The 19,303-nt window shown below is 36.1% G+C and overlaps 1 protein-coding gene across 1 annotated transcript in view; it reads right to left on the bottom strand.

Moving 5' to 3' along the window:
* The window catches only part of alpha-Man-IIb (alpha-Mannosidase class II b), a 49,928-nt gene that overhangs the window by 24,393 nt on the left and 6,232 nt on the right, over nt 1-19,303 (bottom strand). The gene's annotated exons all lie outside the window — the stretch shown is intronic.

Here is a 19,303-nt window from a genome sequence, read left to right as displayed (position 1 = left end):
TATTTATCTTCGTAGCGATATTCCTTGTAAAATCTTGTCCCTGTCGCCTTCCGTATTTCAATCTCCTGAACACCTTTTTCTTGAAGTTTCTCTCCTTCATACTAAAATACTTCTTGGGGTCTATTATAGCCCTTCACTTCATATTAATTATTTCGATTCTTTTCAAAGAATGCTTTCCGACTTTCGTAATGGTTTTGATCATCTGATCATCATGGGTGATTTCAATACATGTCTTATTAAAGATGACTCTAGATCGAAATCTCTCAACTCCCTCCTCCATTCTTTGGATTTACATGTCCTTCCCCTGACCGCCACACACTTTCCCCACAATGGCCCTCCGTCACTTCTTGACCTCATCATAACGTCTTCCCCCAGCCTTGTTTCTTCTCACGGCCAATTTCACGCATTAGGATTTTCAGCACATGACTTAATCTTTGCGTCATTCAGGTTGCGTCCTCCCAAGCATAGACACAGAGTTGTTATGGTTCGTGATTTTCGTGCAATCCTGGAGGAACAGTTTAAGGCAGATTTTGCCGTATCCAACTGGAATGATGTGCTGTCTGCATCTGATGTGGATTCCAAGATCCAATTGTTTAATACTTTTATTTTGCGTCTTTTTGATAAACATGCTCCTTTACATCCGGTTCGGGTTAAGCATGCTCCTGCTCCATGGCTTTCGGAAGAAATCAAATTATTCATGGCTAGAAGAGACCGCGCTAAACTAAAATTGAGGCAGTGCCCTTCTGAAGACAATCGTGCCAATTACGTTTGTCTACGCAACCTGTGCAATAAAAAGTGTAGGGAGGCGAAGCGAAAGTACATTCATTCGCATGTTCTGAATTGTCCCTCCAACAAAGTATGGAACTTCTTAAGGAGCTTAGGTTTAGGTAAACAAAAAACTGGTTGTGACTCTGTGTTTGATGTTAACGACTTAAACAAACATTTCTGTACTCCTCCTTCTTCTCTTTCCTCCACAACTAAGCAGGCAACCTTGGATGGCATCTCTGCTAAACCTTTCTCTAATTCTCCTCTATTCTGCATTAATAACATATCGAGTGATGAAGTTGTCAAATTCATCAACTCCATTAAGTCCAAAGCAGTAGGCAATGATGGTATATGTTTGGAGATGATCAAACCTATTGCTTTGCTTATTGCCCCATTAATTACTAACATAATAAACTGTTCAATTTCTTCTGGTGTTTTCCCATCCGCCTGGAAGCTCGGCCATATAATTCCCCTTCCTAAAAAACTTAATCCATCTAGCCCTTGTGACCTTCGTCCTATCTCCATCCTTCCTTTACTTTCCAAAATCATCGAGCATCATGTTCATCAGCAACTGAGTTCCCATCTTTCTTGCTTCAACCACTTGAGCGCCTTTCAATCTGGTTTTAGGAATGGTCATAGCACCACTACTGCGCTGGTTAAGATCACGGATGATATTCGGGCAAATATTGATAAGAAATTTCTGACTGTCCTTGTTCTTTTAGACTTTACCAGTGCATTCAACACTGTGGATTTCGACATTCTTATCGCCCTCTTGAATAAGTTGAATTTTTCTCCTTTATCCCTTAGTTGGTTTAAGTCTTATTTGACCGGACGTCGTCAATGTGTTCTACTTAATGACTGTTTATCGGACTGGTATGATCTCTCTGCCGGTGTTCCTCAGGGTGGCATACTTTCTCCTATTCTTTTCTCGATTTTTATTAATGGCATCACGAATTCTCTCTCCTCAAAATTTCATTTATACGCTGATGACCTTCAAATATACTCAGCTGCCCCGTTAGAAAACATTCAGGACGCTTTCTCCACCATTAATTCGGACTTGAATAAAATTGCGACTTGGTCTCATCAGTTCGGGCTTTTAGTTAACGCCGGAAAATCTCAGGCCATTGTTATAGGTAGTCCTTTTTATATTAATAAATTTAAAGATCTGGTGGTGCCCGATCTTGTTCTTGACAACAAAACCATTCCTTTATCTCCTTTTGTTAAGAATCTTGGCATCATCATGGACGAGACGCTTTCTTGGACCCAGCACATTGATGAGATTAGCCGCAAAATTTTTGCTTCACTTCATGCTCTTCGCCGGTTGCAGTTTTTTCTTCCCACTGTCACTAAAACTCTCCTTATTCAATCTCTTCTTATTCCTCTTCTTGACTACTCTGATGTTGCCTTCTTGGATGTCACGGAGGAGCAGTATGATAGGCTGGAACGATTGCAGAATCAGGGCATTCGCTTTATTTTCGGTCTTCGCAAATTTGACCATGTTTCTGACTTTCGTCGTCAGTTAAATTGGCTGCCCATCCGCCTTCGCCATAACTTACATATTCTTTCTCTTCTGTACAATGTTCTTTTTAACCCGTCTTTCCCTGAATACCTTCATGAAAAATTCTCTTTCCGTGATGTTGATAGCCGCTTACGGTCTTGTAATGTTCCTAAGTTACAAATTCCTTCTTGTGCATCTCGGACCTTTGCTCTCTCATTCTCTGTGCGTGCTGCGAAACTGTGGAACAGTCTTCCTCTTGAAATAAAGGTGGCTCCCTCACTTGCCTCTTTTAAATCCCAGCTGAAGGGACACTTTGAACAGGCCTCAGATATTTGAGTGTTATAATTAATTATTTATATTAGTATTTATATATGGTTTTATTATATTTTTATTATTTTGTTTTTGTATTTATTGTGTGTAGTTTTAATAAAGTATACTTATTTAAGTTTTCATTGCTTGTTGATACTTGATGTTTCGTGTACTTCTTTTTTCTTCACTTTGCACGTTTATCTTATGCTACCTTACTTTGTGTGTTGAATTTTTTTCCTTTCAAATACTTGGTTGACTGGAAGAAATCCCTTTCTGGGATAAGTCCGCCTTTGTACGCGTTCTTTCTTTATTTCACTGCTCTCTTTGTATGTGTTTTCTTCGTGCAATAAAGAGTTTACAAACAAACAAACAAACAATATTGTAAATGTGAAAGTTTGTGACGATGTACGTGTGTGTATGTTTGTTACTGTTTCACGCAAAATCTACTGATAGGATTGTTATATAATTTGGTACGCGGGTAGAATGTAACATAGAATCCCGAAATTTCCATGGAAGCGAAGCCCGGGGCGCAGCTACTCCCTAATATTTTTATTACATTAAACACGTAGTCTCTGCCGTCACGGGATGACGGGACTGCGATTTGGCTTGCGTTTTTTCGCAATCAAAGGTAGCATGACATAGTGTCGTTCACTACCTGCCATGCCATTAAAATCAGGTACAAAATACAATTTCCTCTTTATAATATTAGTAAGTATCCATATATGTACATATCCATATATGTAGGGAAAAACATCTAGAAACAATCGAATAATAGCTCTAGATATACACAGCTGTATAGCTATAGAGAAGTAGCTCCGAACCTTAGATTATAAAACCGACCTTATTACAAATTCAAAACAGTTGTAAGCCACAACAAGAACGATTCATTTATAAGGAAATTAGAAATGTCATTTACATGTGAGCACACTTAAGCATGCGCTTGTAGCGTTAATAATTGTATCAAACTGAACAATTGCTTAAATAGGTACCTCAACTTTTATGGGTGCAAGCGATTTTAAACCTAATTGATGCCTTTAATTATTCTTAGGGTACTAAATTCGTGGCGTTCAATATTTATATTTTATCACGTAGGTATAGCAAAGATTGAAACTATATGGATCATCACCTTGCCAAGGGCGAGTCCAATGGCCGTGGCCTCGCTGACAAGTCACGTTACTGGCCTTGACATGTCGTCCGTCAATAAAGGTCACGGAAAATCGGCCGGTATCTTCGATTTTTATACTACTTAAGCAAATAGACATGCGGCACAACAGTGATCACAGGAAATGGCCACAGGAGCCAATAGGGGGCCTAATGGCTCCTGTGGCCATTTCCTTTTCCTTGCATTTTCATGTTAGAAGATTAAGTTTGCCATTATTTGTCAAATCTTTTTCTTATCAAGCGTGTGTTGACATGTTGCCTGATGAACGATACAACACAAAACCGGTGAATTTATTCCAAGTCGTCTAAAAACATTAGACTGACCCTGTCCAATGCACCGTCTACACTCCTAATGAGCTGAGGGTGGTTACTGTTGAGCAGTTCCTTTGATGTGAAGCGATTTTCAGTGCATTATTCGTTCATGATGAATGAATGCTCACCATACAATTGCATTTAAATATATAATGATAACTGGTCAAGTGAGTGTCGGGGAAGGCGTAATTATCAAAATACGAAATTACAGCTTGCTAGTACCTGTATTTAAGCTAAACTGCGGACTGAAAGACAAACATACCAAAACTAAGGTTTTCTTGTTTACTTCGGAACCCTATAAACGACAGTCGTTTATTGCAGTGAAATAAAAAACTATTGCCAGTTCTATAAAAAGTAAACTATTGATGCGTGCATCCCGTCAAAGCTCGGATTCGCATCGTTGCCATCGATTGACACTGTCCGGTTGAATTCACGGAATGGTTAAAAATTTACCAGAATTATACATAGAATAAGTTTACATCTTATTTCCCTTTAGTAGTAAAAAGTCAAATTCTCATAAATTTTATATACCAAAATATTAGATTTTAGCTACTGTAAAAATTTTATTCCATAGGATGCATTATCACGTCATTATACCTTACGGGATAGACAGGAGCCAGAGTTATCTCTTTCTAATTCTCAATAACGATAAGGATTCAGAAATAAAATTTATATATTCGCCCCGAGAAAATATAATTTAAACACGTAATATTTAGAAATGGAAGGATAATCTGTTTTGCAACACATAACAAAAAAGTGAAAGCTAGATTAACGGAACCCTCGGTTATATTTAGACTGCTTTTGCGAAAATCCGTAACTTTTAACGATTTTTTCCGTAAGTGTGTTCTTTTCGTGAATTTTCAACCGGCTTTGATTTGCCGTCCATTTGACTCGCAATTTTCGGACGTGTTACCTTTTATTTTCACAGCCCAAATATAGAGAATACATTACAATAAAAACAAAACGAGCCCGGGTTTTAGGTATTATTAAGGTAATTATTATCTAATATCGGGATTGTAACAGGCAACGATTAGGATATGAAATTTTGTTCATACAAAAATTCGTTTTTTAAAATAACCTTTAAAACAACCAAAACCGCAATGGTGAAGGGGATGGATGGGGGTGGAAATTAACAAACAATTCAAAATTGCAATTTTTTATGGTATACTAGCGGCCCGGACCAGCTTCGCTCGCATTAAACCATAACAAAAAACCTAGCCTAGCTATGTCACTCACGTTTCGTCTATTTCTGTGCCAAATTACATTAAACGTTTTTTTAATTTATTTGGCACAGCGAGTTTATTCCTTGCAAACGAAAATACTAATTTTCTTTATAATATTAGTATGGATATGGACACCGCACCGTAGTACCTAAGTATGGATAAATAACCCAACGCCTTTATACAAATAAGTAAAAAGAAAAGTTCCGTACAAATTTATAAATAACAATACGATTACGATATGAATACTTTATGTACGAGTACATGAGCAGATTCATTTGTCTACATTCTTCATTTGAAATTAGTCTATCTTCGTCTATTTCATTCAAAACCGAAATCTCGGAACTATCCTACAATATTGTCTGTTCAATACCGAAATTGCAAATAGTTGTCGACATCGAATTCCCTGCACTAAATTAACAACATAACTAGGGTATAACAAGCGAAAGGTTAGTTAACATTTTTAATAAGTGATCAATTTGTTTAGCTTTCATGTAAGAATTCAAGTAATACGTTACCTTATTCCTATAATATATTAAATAACCGCCTATGGAGCAGTGAACACTAAATTCTAGATTCTATGCTGTTAAAGGTAGATCAATCATGTGGGCTTGACGTAGAATACCACTTTCGAAAAATGTCATTGTGAAAATTTCTATCATTATAACATAAAGTAATTTTCGTACCAAGTAATGTTCGTAAAACGTCATTCAGTGTTTAAACGTCATTATTAGAAAGAGGTAAGCGTTTGTGAGTTTGTATGTTTGAACCGATTTCAAAAATTCTTTCACCATTAGAAAGGTTCATTATCCTAGATTGCTATAGGCTATATTTTATCTCAAAATTCCCACGGGAGTGAAGCCCCGGGCAACATCTAGTACTTATATAAATTGATACGTAAAGTAATATCCTATCGTGAGAATAATTAATATTTCGCGAAGTTGCTTTGTGCTAAAAATAATTTTGATAAAGTGACAAACACACTTTATCAAAATGCAAAAGATAGGTACTAATTTTTTCATTTTAAATTTCAAAACCATACCGGTGATTATACATACTGCGTTTAGGAATCGCTGTTCGTAAATTATTTGCATACTGTCGGCTGCTAACTAGGGTCAAGTTGCGAACTCAGCTCGGTGAATCACTAATTATTAACGAGAATACTCTATTTATCGATAGTTCGGCACAACCGCACCGGCAAATACTTTTCTAGTTTATAAAGAGACGGTGGAAGGAATCAGACGTTCATTATTTTAGTTGCTAACAAGCCTAACCTGATACTCTTTAGTGATTTACAAAGCAATGACTCATAGATAAATTATTTTTCATAGCTGAGGGTTGTGCTTATTACCTTTTCCATTTCACAAACAAGACGATAAAAGAACATGTTTCCTCACGATATTTTACTACACCTGAAGCAAGTAGTGGTCCATAAAAACTATTATACATGAGCCAGATTGTCTTGGGTCTTGGTATATAAACTCACGTGGCCCGATTAGGATTAGAACCTGCGACCTTTCGGTTCAAAAACGGGCATCTAAACTATTGGGACATCACCGCATCATACCGCCATAAGTTATTCCAGTATCCGTCGATACGATTTTGTAGACGTTGTAAATAGTGAAACCTTTTTTGAAAATGCTTCCTAACTCGATTCCACGATTTATCAGAGAGTGGATGGAATTTTAGCATGTGCATTGTAGAATTTTTTAGAGATTACAAAACGTTTCATATCAATTTGATTGGATTGATAGATTGCTTCGATGGATTGTTAATATTTTAGCGATTGGTCCACCGCCTTACATTGGCAACCGATTTTCACTAACAAAAAAGGATTATTAAAACAATACCATACGGGATATTCTATGGGGATATTGCATCTATGCACGCTACGGCCTATTTTATTCGCTACACAAGTAATAATGTACATGTTTAAGTACGTTTTTTTTTTCAAACAAATAAATTAGTTTGCATAATTAATAGCCTGGCAATTCAAGCAAATATACGATTGTTTAAAAACTCAGTAAACTGAATAATTTTTTATACGAGTTTAAGTTTGGATAAATTGGCATTTAAAAACGGCAGAACATCTGCGGAAATGCGATAGTTGCTTTCAGTCGGCTCGATTAAGGTTCGACCGCTTTCATAAAAAATGAATGCCTACGGTCGGTGGCGTCGTTCGAGTCGCCAATTGCAGATTACTGACATTTATTTTCGAAAATTAATTAGATTGTGAGTGTGCACTTATTATTCACGCATTGGATCGGGACCTATTTAAACTTTCATGACAAAATATATGAGTTTGGGAACTATAGTGCATACCTAGATGATATTTATATTCATAACGTTATATGAGTGTTGTCGTTTGTATCAGTGAGTTTATCTGTGCGATGTACAGGTGTTCAAATGTCTGTCATTCCATTTTTGGAGCGAAGATCTATAAATACCTTGATTATATAAATAAAATATATATAAAAAATTACAATTATAATTTATTTATGAAGTTAATTTTTTTTGCTATGACTGTAAGTACCTTCCTATATAGCCTATTGTTCCTTAGGAAGATTTCTTAAATCACAAAAAAAAATATTGTTGTGTAATGGAATGAAGTCTTAGTAGAAATCTAAGTTTGCAATTTAAGAGGATCATAACAATGAAATATTTTATTCGCTCAAGGCACTCACGGGCAAGCTCGATATTAGATTTTGAACGAGAGCATTTCCCGCAATCACCGTGAATATCCTTGTTTGCTTCAAGCGGTAGGCCTCGCTCGGTATTCCCGTTCAACTTTGCTATTGATGGAAATACTGTCTGTACTATTTGTATTGCAAACAAACATAGCGTTTTTGTGCCGCGACCGATAAATAGACCAAAAAACTCTTATTAAATTTAAAAATACTCGCGTCGATTTTCATTTATATATTGATGTGCCATATGCTTAGTTCAAAAAGAGCTGCTATAAACCACCAACCGAGTGGTCACCAATATCCTGGTGACCACTCTAGAATTTTAATCAATAAAAAGTCTCAAAAATCGTTCGTCATCATCTTTACACGCGCACTATGAAAAAAGGCTTTAAGTAAATATCCCCTGGATCCAGGGAAAATTTCTCTAAATACTTCCATAGAGAGGTATTTTTAAAATTGTAATATAAGAATTATTCCGTGATTCCTTTTTCCAGTGCTAGACTAAGGTAATTAATATAAATAATCCGTATTTGGGTAGACGAGACGGATAGTCTATTTCACACAAAAAAAATGGTTAAAAGTATACAATCTCGGTGCTTACTATAATTATACAGGTATGATAGAAAGAAAACTTAAAGTAAGCTAAATCTCCTTGCCGCCTGATGCCCTTTGATGCTAAAGAAAATACTCGAAAACGTACAAAAAAACGGAATTGAAAACTGCATATCTAGGTGAACTTTCTGAAAATAAACTCTAAAATTGAACTTCACATTTTGTTATGCAGTTGCTGTGAGGGAAAACATCATTTTATCGAGCTCGTACCAAATGGTGCAAATAAATGTTTACTTGCTACCTTTATGCTTGCTAGCAATAACTTCGAGTAAAATGCAAATACGAAACGACGAAGCACATTTCTTGAGTGTTTCACCGTTTGATGATAAATGTGATTTACCTAAAGAACATCAGATTTATCAAGTGGTCTATTAGTTAGGTGGGGTTCGACACTGGGGTGGCGTTCCACACGTCATACATACTGGACAGGACATACTGGTCAAATACCGCTTGCCTGGATTATTAATATATAAGAGACACTATAGTGAACTGAACAACCACAGTGATGAATCACGTGTGATCTTTCATCGAAAGCATAGTCAAATTAATTTTGAAAAAGATTCTACAAAAGCCAAATTGATTACCTTAAAGCTAGATGTAGTGTAGGACACCTGCCATTCAAACCTGTACCATAAGAGTTAAGCTGATAGTCGATTAACCTGCCGCCACCGCTTTATAATATTCCGAATATCAAGAGAAACATCAAATTAAACTTTTGCTAGCAGTTTACTATATGTAAGCTGTTTTCAACAAGTTAAACGAGCAGGGTTATGTGAAGTTAATACAGCAGTCAACAGGTGCAACCCGCCCTTGCGCCTTAGTTGTAGTATAGAGGAACAAACTTGTGAACCCGGTGAGGGTGACCTGTTGATGAATACATTTGACGACAAAATAATCTAATATAATTTTCAATTTTAAACGCCGGATCATTCCTTCCATCCTTGGCATTCTTTAGGTATAGTAAACTGTATGTGAATTTCTTTCTCATTTTTATTTAATTAACTCTAACAAAAACATGTAAAAGGATTTAAAGCTTGGCTCATCTGGGCTTCTTCCTGGCTTCTTCTTCAGCCATTGTACGTTTGAGCCCAAGGCCCACTTTATCTAAACATGTAGAGTTATGAACTCGTTCGGGGACCACGTCGTATATCGCCCAAGGACAAAAGAACTTAAGGCCCTAAAATTGGAAGTTAGTGTAAGAATCTATAAACAAGCTGAATATTATAACTAGACGTTAATCACCATCGCTTCAAAGAACAACACAGGAAGTCGAGAAGCGCTTCACTTCAAACTGAAACTGAGATAGCTCTCTAGACGGCAAACAGAATATAATTGAAAATCTACAACTAATACAAAAGATATCTTCCATCGACTGGACTTATCTTCAAAAGATACATAATTGAATTACTTACCTAACAGACAAAACTGGCTTTACGTAGCTACAAGATAAAGTTCTACAAGATTTAAATTTAAAATACTATATAAAGTTCGAACAGTGTTGCTGAGTGTATTCTGTGCGGTCCCATACTTGGTGAGGAATGACGCCGGCGCCGATACAAAACACGTTGTTTCGAAAATATTTCAGCGTGGTACACTGGAGCGAAAATTTATTGAAGTGACACCCACCAAGTCGAATGACACCGCAGCGACGCACGTTGTGCGGCAAAAAAAAATTGGCGTATTATTTTATGGTAGTTTAATACTCGAAAAACGAAAAGAAACACAGAAAGTACAGACCGGACAGTACTTTCTAATGTTGCAAAGCCCGGGGGCGATACTATGTTTTATGATAATGGTTACGTCTCGATTCCTTCTAAGACATATTCTCACGCAACTGTTGCGTTAGAAATTACTTTTTCCTTAAAGTTGGCTTTACTTTGCCGCGAAACGATAACTGAATATGCCCGCAACCTATGCCAATCTAACCGATAAATGATGATGTTAAGTTGCAATACTAATCCATTTGAGTATCAGAAATTCGGTAGAACGGTGAGCGAGTTTAATAAGACTAACAAGCAGAGATACGATAAGTTATAAACTTCAATTCGGCAGAAACTAGTGAATTCTCTATAGCATCTCACATAGTTTTGGTTCTTAGTGGACTTGATGAATGAAGTTCCGAAGTAAGCCTGAGTGATGGCGCATAGCGGTCGCGGTATCCGCTTCGAATGATGAAATACTCGATTTGCTAGTCTCTACCCGTCTGCAGGCTTGGCTAATCATTGCTATTCTACATGTATTGACATACGTGTAGAAAAGCAATGATCAATGAAATTACTTATTTTTTCATGTGTTAATATAGCTCACAACCCGTTTACCGATTGTTATAAATACCCTAACTTTGCTTCAATAGCGTACACTTAATTCAAAATGGCGCTTTTTTGCAGCTATATTTTGACTTTTCTTGCGGTAAATTAAACTCACTCACATACTAGCTACGTAATGATCTGAGTTCTCCAATAGTATTAGTCGCCATAATACTACCTCTAAGACCGTTCGCGGCGGATTGGTATCCGCTATACGTTGGTGCTCAGAAAGCACGCCAAGCGAACTGTACTGAAGCAGAAATATGGCAAAAGGATATGATGGCTCCTGTGTGGTGCACGATACACGGTGCACTGATCAAAGGTTCCAATTTTCGTAAGTAGAACCTAACAAATTCTTGGAAAACGTTGTTACTTTGCTCTCTATATGGACTAACTTTAATAGAAAAGAAAAACGAATAACGAATACGAAACGGTATTCCCATTGAAAATCCGATCGTATCAATCACTGTACGAGAAGCAGAGTTTCGATCAGTCAATTTTGTTCTTTGGTGAAAGTTGTAATAGATTAGTATTAAGGCGTATGAAACTATATAATAATTTTATTCTAGTAACAAAAAATATCAACAACATCAAAAATTTCAGCCAATAAACTATAGAATAGTAAAAATAACTGCTTTTTAGAAATATCTCATTTTATTTTGAGTGAAATATCTGTCTCATCATTGCGTGTGCATTTGAAGCTGTGACGCCCAAAGCCCAGAGTTCACGGAAAAAGTAAAAGTAAAATTGTCTATGATTTTACAACCGGCCGCCTGCCTGATGTCAATTTTGGACGCGTTAATTAGGGTGAAATATTAAGCAACAAGTAGCCTAGTAAGCCTTGACGTAGATTGGGCACCGTGCCTACTGTACCTACAGTCAACTGAAATCACTTTATTGCAAACAAAGAAAAATGCAAAACACAAAAAAGCCACGAACGTCATATTTACTGACCTCAAAGGGAATATAAGTCAAATGGTAATAATGCAATTAGTTGCACTGGCGTTATGGTGACATACCACTAATATGAGAGCGGCATCCGCAAACACTCAAAAAGGATTTGAGTTGAATATATCGTTTATTTCTTCCGTTCGAAATTTAATACTTTATTACGCGACTGAATACTCTGAATACAGGAAGTACAGTCGACAGCGCATCATTAAATCAAAAATAATTGCAAATTCGCCGTTATTGACATGAACTTGACTGTACCGATGGGTTTTTAATATTAAAATAAGCCTCTACGGTTCTATTATAGCATCGATAAAGGATTTATTTCTGTGGAGAAAGAATTTAATTCCCGCATAGGGAATTACGGAATACTTATACTCATACTGCGATTAATTCGAATTGAATCCAATCCTTTATTTGCATAATAGGAAATTCTCAAAATATCAGATTACGTGGGAATGAAAGGACAAATTGATATTGCATTTGTGAACAACACTAGACGAATTTCATTTAAGCACTGCACAGAGCATATGAAATACAAGTTGAATTAAATATTACAAAATATTTATACTAAAATAATAATTAAATTATCCGTTGTATTGGAAAAGCCATATCGGTTGATAAATTCAATTTATTTATTCAGTTACAACGAACACAATAATATTTAGTCACATACGTAAATGTGTAATAAACCTGAAGATATTTGAGCGCACATCCATATTCTACTTCTAAGAAAAAGATCATACTTATTATAATTTACAGTTTAGAAACATTCAGGATAATCTAATTGGCAATGGTCTGATAACTAAGGTTTAACCTGATTAACGCCAAAAATGTCCTACTCCAATCTGCGAGAAGTAGCTTCACACCGGGAAATAATCTGTGGAAAATCAATGCGTGCAAAAGCTAGTTAACAACAAAAAGTAAAATCAATGGATTTTAAAATAATAAATTCCACACTACGCTGTGACATATTCTGGTAAATTGTTTTGTTCCGCGTACCTTTATAATTTTAATTAAATACAGTATACTGTATTATTTTACTGCGTTGATGCCATGTCATACTCAACTCTAGTAACATATCGATTGCGTATATTTCAGAATCCGCCGTATTGTTTTCATTGTGGTGATTTATTTTCATTCCAAACGTGGTCGATATTTTTCTACATGGTACTCTCGATTCAATGTTACGAATTGCAAAAATTTGGATTTCCTCCCCGCGTCGTCGCTGTTTCTTGAAAATACCGAAATTACCGATTTAGGGTTCTTCAAGACAGAGAGGAAAGACAGTTTTTGGGCTTGCTTGCACAGTAGACCTCATCTGTGATTCCCATTCGACTATATTGAGTTGAGATCAAACTCATAAAAAGTTACAATTAAATTTTTAATTTCCGAAAACAACGCTGCACTGAATATTTCACCTGTTTTAAACTTTAACTCCTCGCTATTATACAAAGTATTTTCAATAGCCGCGTGGGTAAACTAGCGAGGCATCTGCACGAGGCATTTCCTCGCCCGAGGCATTCAGAAGCGCTGCCTCGCCCGGATGTACATCAGGTTAAGCCTCGCGTGCCACTCTCACAGTCAGAACAGGGCTTTAGTAACAACACATAGAACACAAATACAATGACAAAAGTTGTAGAACTATTGTGTGAGAGCACGCCCTTTCTCTCTGCACCTGCACCAAATTTGCCGTGGTAACTATTACGATTCGATAATAAAATGTTGGGAAAAGTTGTCATTGTATAACTCTACAAATTTTATGTATGCAGGTTATATTATATGCCATCAAAAACATGTTGTAAAAACTTATTAAAGGTATACCTACTCTATATCAATTACAAAACGTATCGAATATTAAAAACGTTCACTTAATCGAAATCGAATGGAAAAAATCTGTATTCAATAATTCGTGATATTTTAGAATTTATTTATTTTATCGAAGCAATGCAACCGAACTCCTGCTAATAGACGGCGCAATTTACTAATACTGATGGCCAGCATAATAAGCTTGGGATATAGCCGTCGAATCCCAAACCGCAGTATGTCAATTTCTGTCGATGACTTATATACTAGGTCGTTGTTGATATACGGTATTTTTCGACGACAGATTCTATCTATGTAGTGTTTTGGGATTTATTAAGCTTAGATATGATTTTATGATACTATAGGATCGATTTAAAATATAACAAATACAAAAACTTAATTTAAATTTTCTGACTCTCCTAAATAGTCGTGTTTTGGTCATTACGCTCTCAGAAAGTATCGTTATATTTTATGAATGAAAAGTGTTAGTGTTAACACTTTTCATTCATAAAATATATCGAATCCCTAATTTTCAGGAAGTAACGGAAAAACGGTAACATTTATTACACTCTGGTCGTAAACCCCACTGGGCTGATTGGGAATTTATTGCCTGGACAGTGTCTTTTTGTGTGTACAGGACTGGACTGTATTTAATCAATTGTTCCCTAATTTTCAGGAAGTAAAGGAAAAACGGTAACATTTATTACACTCTGGTCGTAAACCCCACTGGGCTGATTGGGAATTTATTGCCTGGACAGTGTCTTTTTGTGTGTACAGGACTGGACTGTATTTAATCAATTGTTCCCTAATTTTCAGGAAGTAACGGAAAAACGGTAACTTTTATTACATTCTGGTGTAAACCCCACTGGGCTGGTTGGGAATTTATTGCCTGGACAGTGTCTTTTTGTGTGTAACAGGACTGGACTGTAGTCCATCAAGTAAGGTGGTCACCGTGCTACGCGGTGTGCTGCAACTGCAGCAATCGCCAGCTACATTCTAAATCTTTGTGCAGTTTAGAAAAGTTTGTATGCTGGACGTGTTGGCAGGTGGGCAATTGTACCGGTTACTGTCGACTGTCGGTATTTATCAACCACTCCATATCCTAAATTACAGAGTTTATAAACATCTTGGCTTAGAAGCGATAGTGGTCCTAGTGGTTAAGACGACCGCAAACCACTACATTAATATTGCCCGGGAAGTCGTGTATGACATTCCATAATGGCCACGACCCACAGCCATGAGGAATACACATATCTATACCATTATTACATAGAGGTAAGCGTTTGTGAGTTTGTATGTTTGAGACGAATAATCTCCGAAACTACTGAACCGATTTAAAAAATTCTTTCACCATTAGAAAGATACATTATACACATTTTATCTCAAAATTCCCACGGGAACGAAGCCCCGGGCAACATCTAGTACCTATACTATAAGAATAGGGTAGTTGCTATCAAGTCAAATTAAATACTTGACTATAAACCGTATCACAAAGGGCACAAGTGACGTCACAAATGTTTTAGTCAAAAAGCGTTTTAGTTATACTTTAATGGTAACAAAAATACTAAATGTTACTATAAATAAAATTTATCAATTAAAGTGACATTTGATTATCGTATTTCATTATTTGAAAGCATTTATACCTACATACATTTTAACAATTGTCATCTACCCTTTTCATCTTATGCCAGAAGACGCGCATACGTGTGACTTTTTTTAAATTCCATACAAAAAGCACACGCGGACGTGCACACACGTTTGTATGCATGAGCACTAGCCTTGAAACATCATTATTCGCAGAGCCAAAAACTTGCAAGCGAACTATTGGATATCATACATACACGTAACGTTAATATGTATAACAATAATATTTATAGATCTGAGTTTATTGTATTCAAATGAACTGTTTAATCGTCAAGTTTTTTATTGTATGTCCTTCAAATAACAGTATTAATCTTATCTGTGAATATATATGCAGCAATATGATCATTAGGTCATTCCACGAATGATAGGAACGAGTTATTTATCACAATAGGTATTTTAACTTTAACATTTCTTGTCAAATCTAGGTACGCGAACAATTACTTATGATAACGGAACATATATTTTACTTTTATTTTTGTTGAATTCATATCATAATTTGATTTTCTGACGTATACGTGTGGAAAAAACTCCGATTTATGAAAAAAAATATTTTACCTAATTTCATGTACCTAAACCTATGTTATTATGTCACTAGATGTTGTCCGGGGGGAATTTTGAGGTAAAATATAGCCTATTCCAAACTTGGATAATGTACCTTTCTAATAGTGTAAGGATTTTTTAATCGATTAGGTGGTTTTGGAGATTACCTAATTTCACTCAAACTGTGCATGAATCTCGCTAAAATTCTCGTGTAACAAAATCATTTTATGCACCTAGATCATTTGGAATTCCGAAGCCTCATGCCATAATGATATTCAGGTACTATATGAAATTCTTACAGTATACATTGCCCCCACGTTGAATACTTTTTGAATATACTTGCTTCAAGATTAAATACTCGGCTATATTATCGCGCTCCACTTCCCGCGCGACACTTCGCGCGATACCCCGCGTCATCCATAATGTCAGCACCTTTGCACAAGTGATTCATTATTATTCAGATCTACTGATTTTTATTTATGTTCTGCTCAATACCTATTATATAGTAATCTAATATATATAGTAATCTAATACCTATTTTGTCCTGTCAAGAATAAAACGTCATAGGAATGACTCCGCGAACCGCCGCCGCCCCGTTTTGATTTATACTAAACAAACGCATATAAAAAAATATTTAAAGCGTTTCATAAAAATACGGGTTTTAAAGTAGATTTAAAACGAAGAAGCGTATTCAATAGAGTAGTTGTTCTCTGGATAAAAAAAATATTTACGCGATGAAACACGATTATATACGTACTGTTGGCAACTACCCTCTTGTTCCGGTCGTTCGGCACTCAACAAGTACCTACTATTCGATCGGCTTCAGTATGCAATGAATGAGTACTTGTAGCCAAACATTTGTTAAATTCACGGCCATACCCGGTTTAAATTCCACATAAGTGTGATAGAATGTTGGTACATTTCACATGTTCGTGTTCGCGTATTCAAATTCGTTGGAAATACGCCGCTATAGCCTCCGAATAAAGACTTGACAGTACATTGCATAGTTTTGTCTCGTTTCATACGGCCGAATGAAGCATAAATGTATGCTCCGAAATTGGATTATAGGTATTAGCTACAGATAGATGATTTCTGTCAAAAAGGGATATTTAAATATTAATTAGTCCAAAGACTAACAAACGAGTATTGGGTTCAATGATGCGACCAAAATTGGAAAACCTTTGTAAAGCAATTTTCTAGTCAAATTTACTCTGCTGTAGCGCCGGCCTCAGTGGGTCATAATAAAATAATAAATTGTTCCTACATGCATTACAATTTTCACTGGATTTTCCCTTTTTAAACGTAACAATGAAAAGAGAAATCATAGCACAAAACATAAAGAACGTACATCGCGACAGTTACCATTGTATTCTTGTGCAATTGATGCAACAGGAAGAAAACCGTGAGCATTAAACTAGTATGACCTTTGTAATCTATACTGCACCAAGTACCAATACAGGTGGTAGATACGTATATATGTACAGCAGTTGTATGAGACATATATCTATGTAATAACTGTGCACTGGGGCTCCTCTAATTATTACGGGATAATGACAACCCTACTACAGCTATTTCGGTTTATTAATTTTTAATATTAAAATCGAATAATTTATTTGCATATCATGCCTTCCAAGTCACTAGTTATTTTACATTGTAATCAAGTTGTGGGAGCTCCTTCGTACTAGAAGGCAGGGCTCATAGATAACAAAAATAAACTGTTTATCGGTTTTCAATTATTTTAAAAGCTCTCAGTAAAACTTTATACCCACGTCAGTAATTTACTAACAGGGCAGGCATAGTTTGTGTCTGCGGGACGCAAATTCGCAGAACGAAGCACTTCCGTCCCTCGGTAAAAGGTAAAGCATGGTAAAGTGCACTCGCCGAGCCGCCAAGGTGCTTGGCTATTGAATTTACTTGACATGATTTAATTTGGGCATCATTCGCAGCGCAATGTACAGCACTAAAGTAAAGAGATGCGCAAAATGGCTTACTTTGCTGTACAGACAGGCGCGAAACGCATTACATAGTTGAAAACGTACAAAGTTTAAAAGTTCAAGTTTAAAGTGTCAATTTCTCTGCAGCTGTGAGACTGAAGACATTTTGCGCATACCCCGTTCAAAAACGGGTAAAGGTATTTCTATCAACGCATAGCACAGCAATATAATTAGTCTACGCCCTAAGGCGTCGCTCTCGTTCATCAAATTCCATGTAGTAGATAGAATTTGCGATAGTAGATAGAATTTGCGAGAGTAACAAATATCTCTACACCGTTCGCATCCTTACTTTAAGAATATTTGATTCAGCTATCAATTTTTTTAAACTAGCGACACGTTCCGTCTTTGCATTTATAATAATATGATGAAAAAATAAATTTTCAAATATGTGGACAAAAAGTATATGAAAAAAATAGGCCTTTTGAAACACCCCTGAGTTATTAAACCTAATTTTAGTAACTAAAATGATCCGAATATTCGTTACAATCCTGGGATTTCAGTTGCTAATTCAGTGAAGTAAATCGAATGAATAATATGGCTGTAACCAATTAGTGTTTCTAGTTCACACAGCTAATCAATATCACTTCACAGAGTATTATAGTATTACTGAGTAGCCAGGCCAATTATGCAACAAGTAATAACTATAGCAAATGACGTAGGAACTTTTTTTGTTATCGTTTGGCCAGTACTACTACTAACCAAACCGAATTTTATTATTTATTTAATTTACTAGCTTTTGCCTGCGACTTCGTCAGCGCGAATTTCTCTGAGAAAGCGGAACTCTCATGATTTTGAAAAAGTATCCATGTTTGAACGGGGAACTACAGGCAAACTATGCAAATTTAATCAAAATTCGCATTTTTAATATTAATACAGATATATTTTAATTGTAAATGTTTAAGCAGAATAAAGATAAAAATGTTAGATGATTTACGCCAGCATTTGTAAATAGAAGAATTTCTGCCACGAAGATAGGACGAACCTCAGCCGATTCACACGAATAAACCGGAAAATCGCTCAGACTAAATCTACTTTTCTGCCAGTGATAGAAAGCTCTATATTACATTTCAAAAATATGGCGTTGTCCATGTCTTGCGCTTGTTCGATTAAACCAGATTAAACCTAGAAGAAAAAATACAAAATAATTCAGCCCGCAGTGGACTAATTAAGAATAACTTTGTTAGTATGTTATTTAACCAGATGAAAAAATACCGGAGTCCTGGTTCTATATTTAAAAAAACTGAGACCTCTAATTCGAAATGAGTCACGAATAGGAAATCGTGGTAATCATTTTGCGATCGGCGTCACGTGCGCGGTCGGCGCCGCCTACTATTTGTTCAGGAAACCGGTCCGACGGGTTAGTAAAATCTCGACGCCCGTTCCGACTCGCGGAAGGTCATAAAATTAATTATATTTATGCAATTTCAAGCCATGCATGTCATTTTTGTAACAAATAGCTATATACTATAAATAAACAAATCACACGGATAAGTTCTAA

This window comes from Plodia interpunctella, chromosome Z (genome assembly GCF_027563975.2).
Source record: "Plodia interpunctella isolate USDA-ARS_2022_Savannah chromosome Z, ilPloInte3.2, whole genome shotgun sequence".
Taxonomy (NCBI): Eukaryota; Metazoa; Arthropoda; class Insecta; order Lepidoptera; family Pyralidae; genus Plodia; species Plodia interpunctella.
The sequence above is the reverse complement of the archived record's forward strand: the minus strand, read 5'-3'. Positions and strand labels throughout refer to the sequence as shown.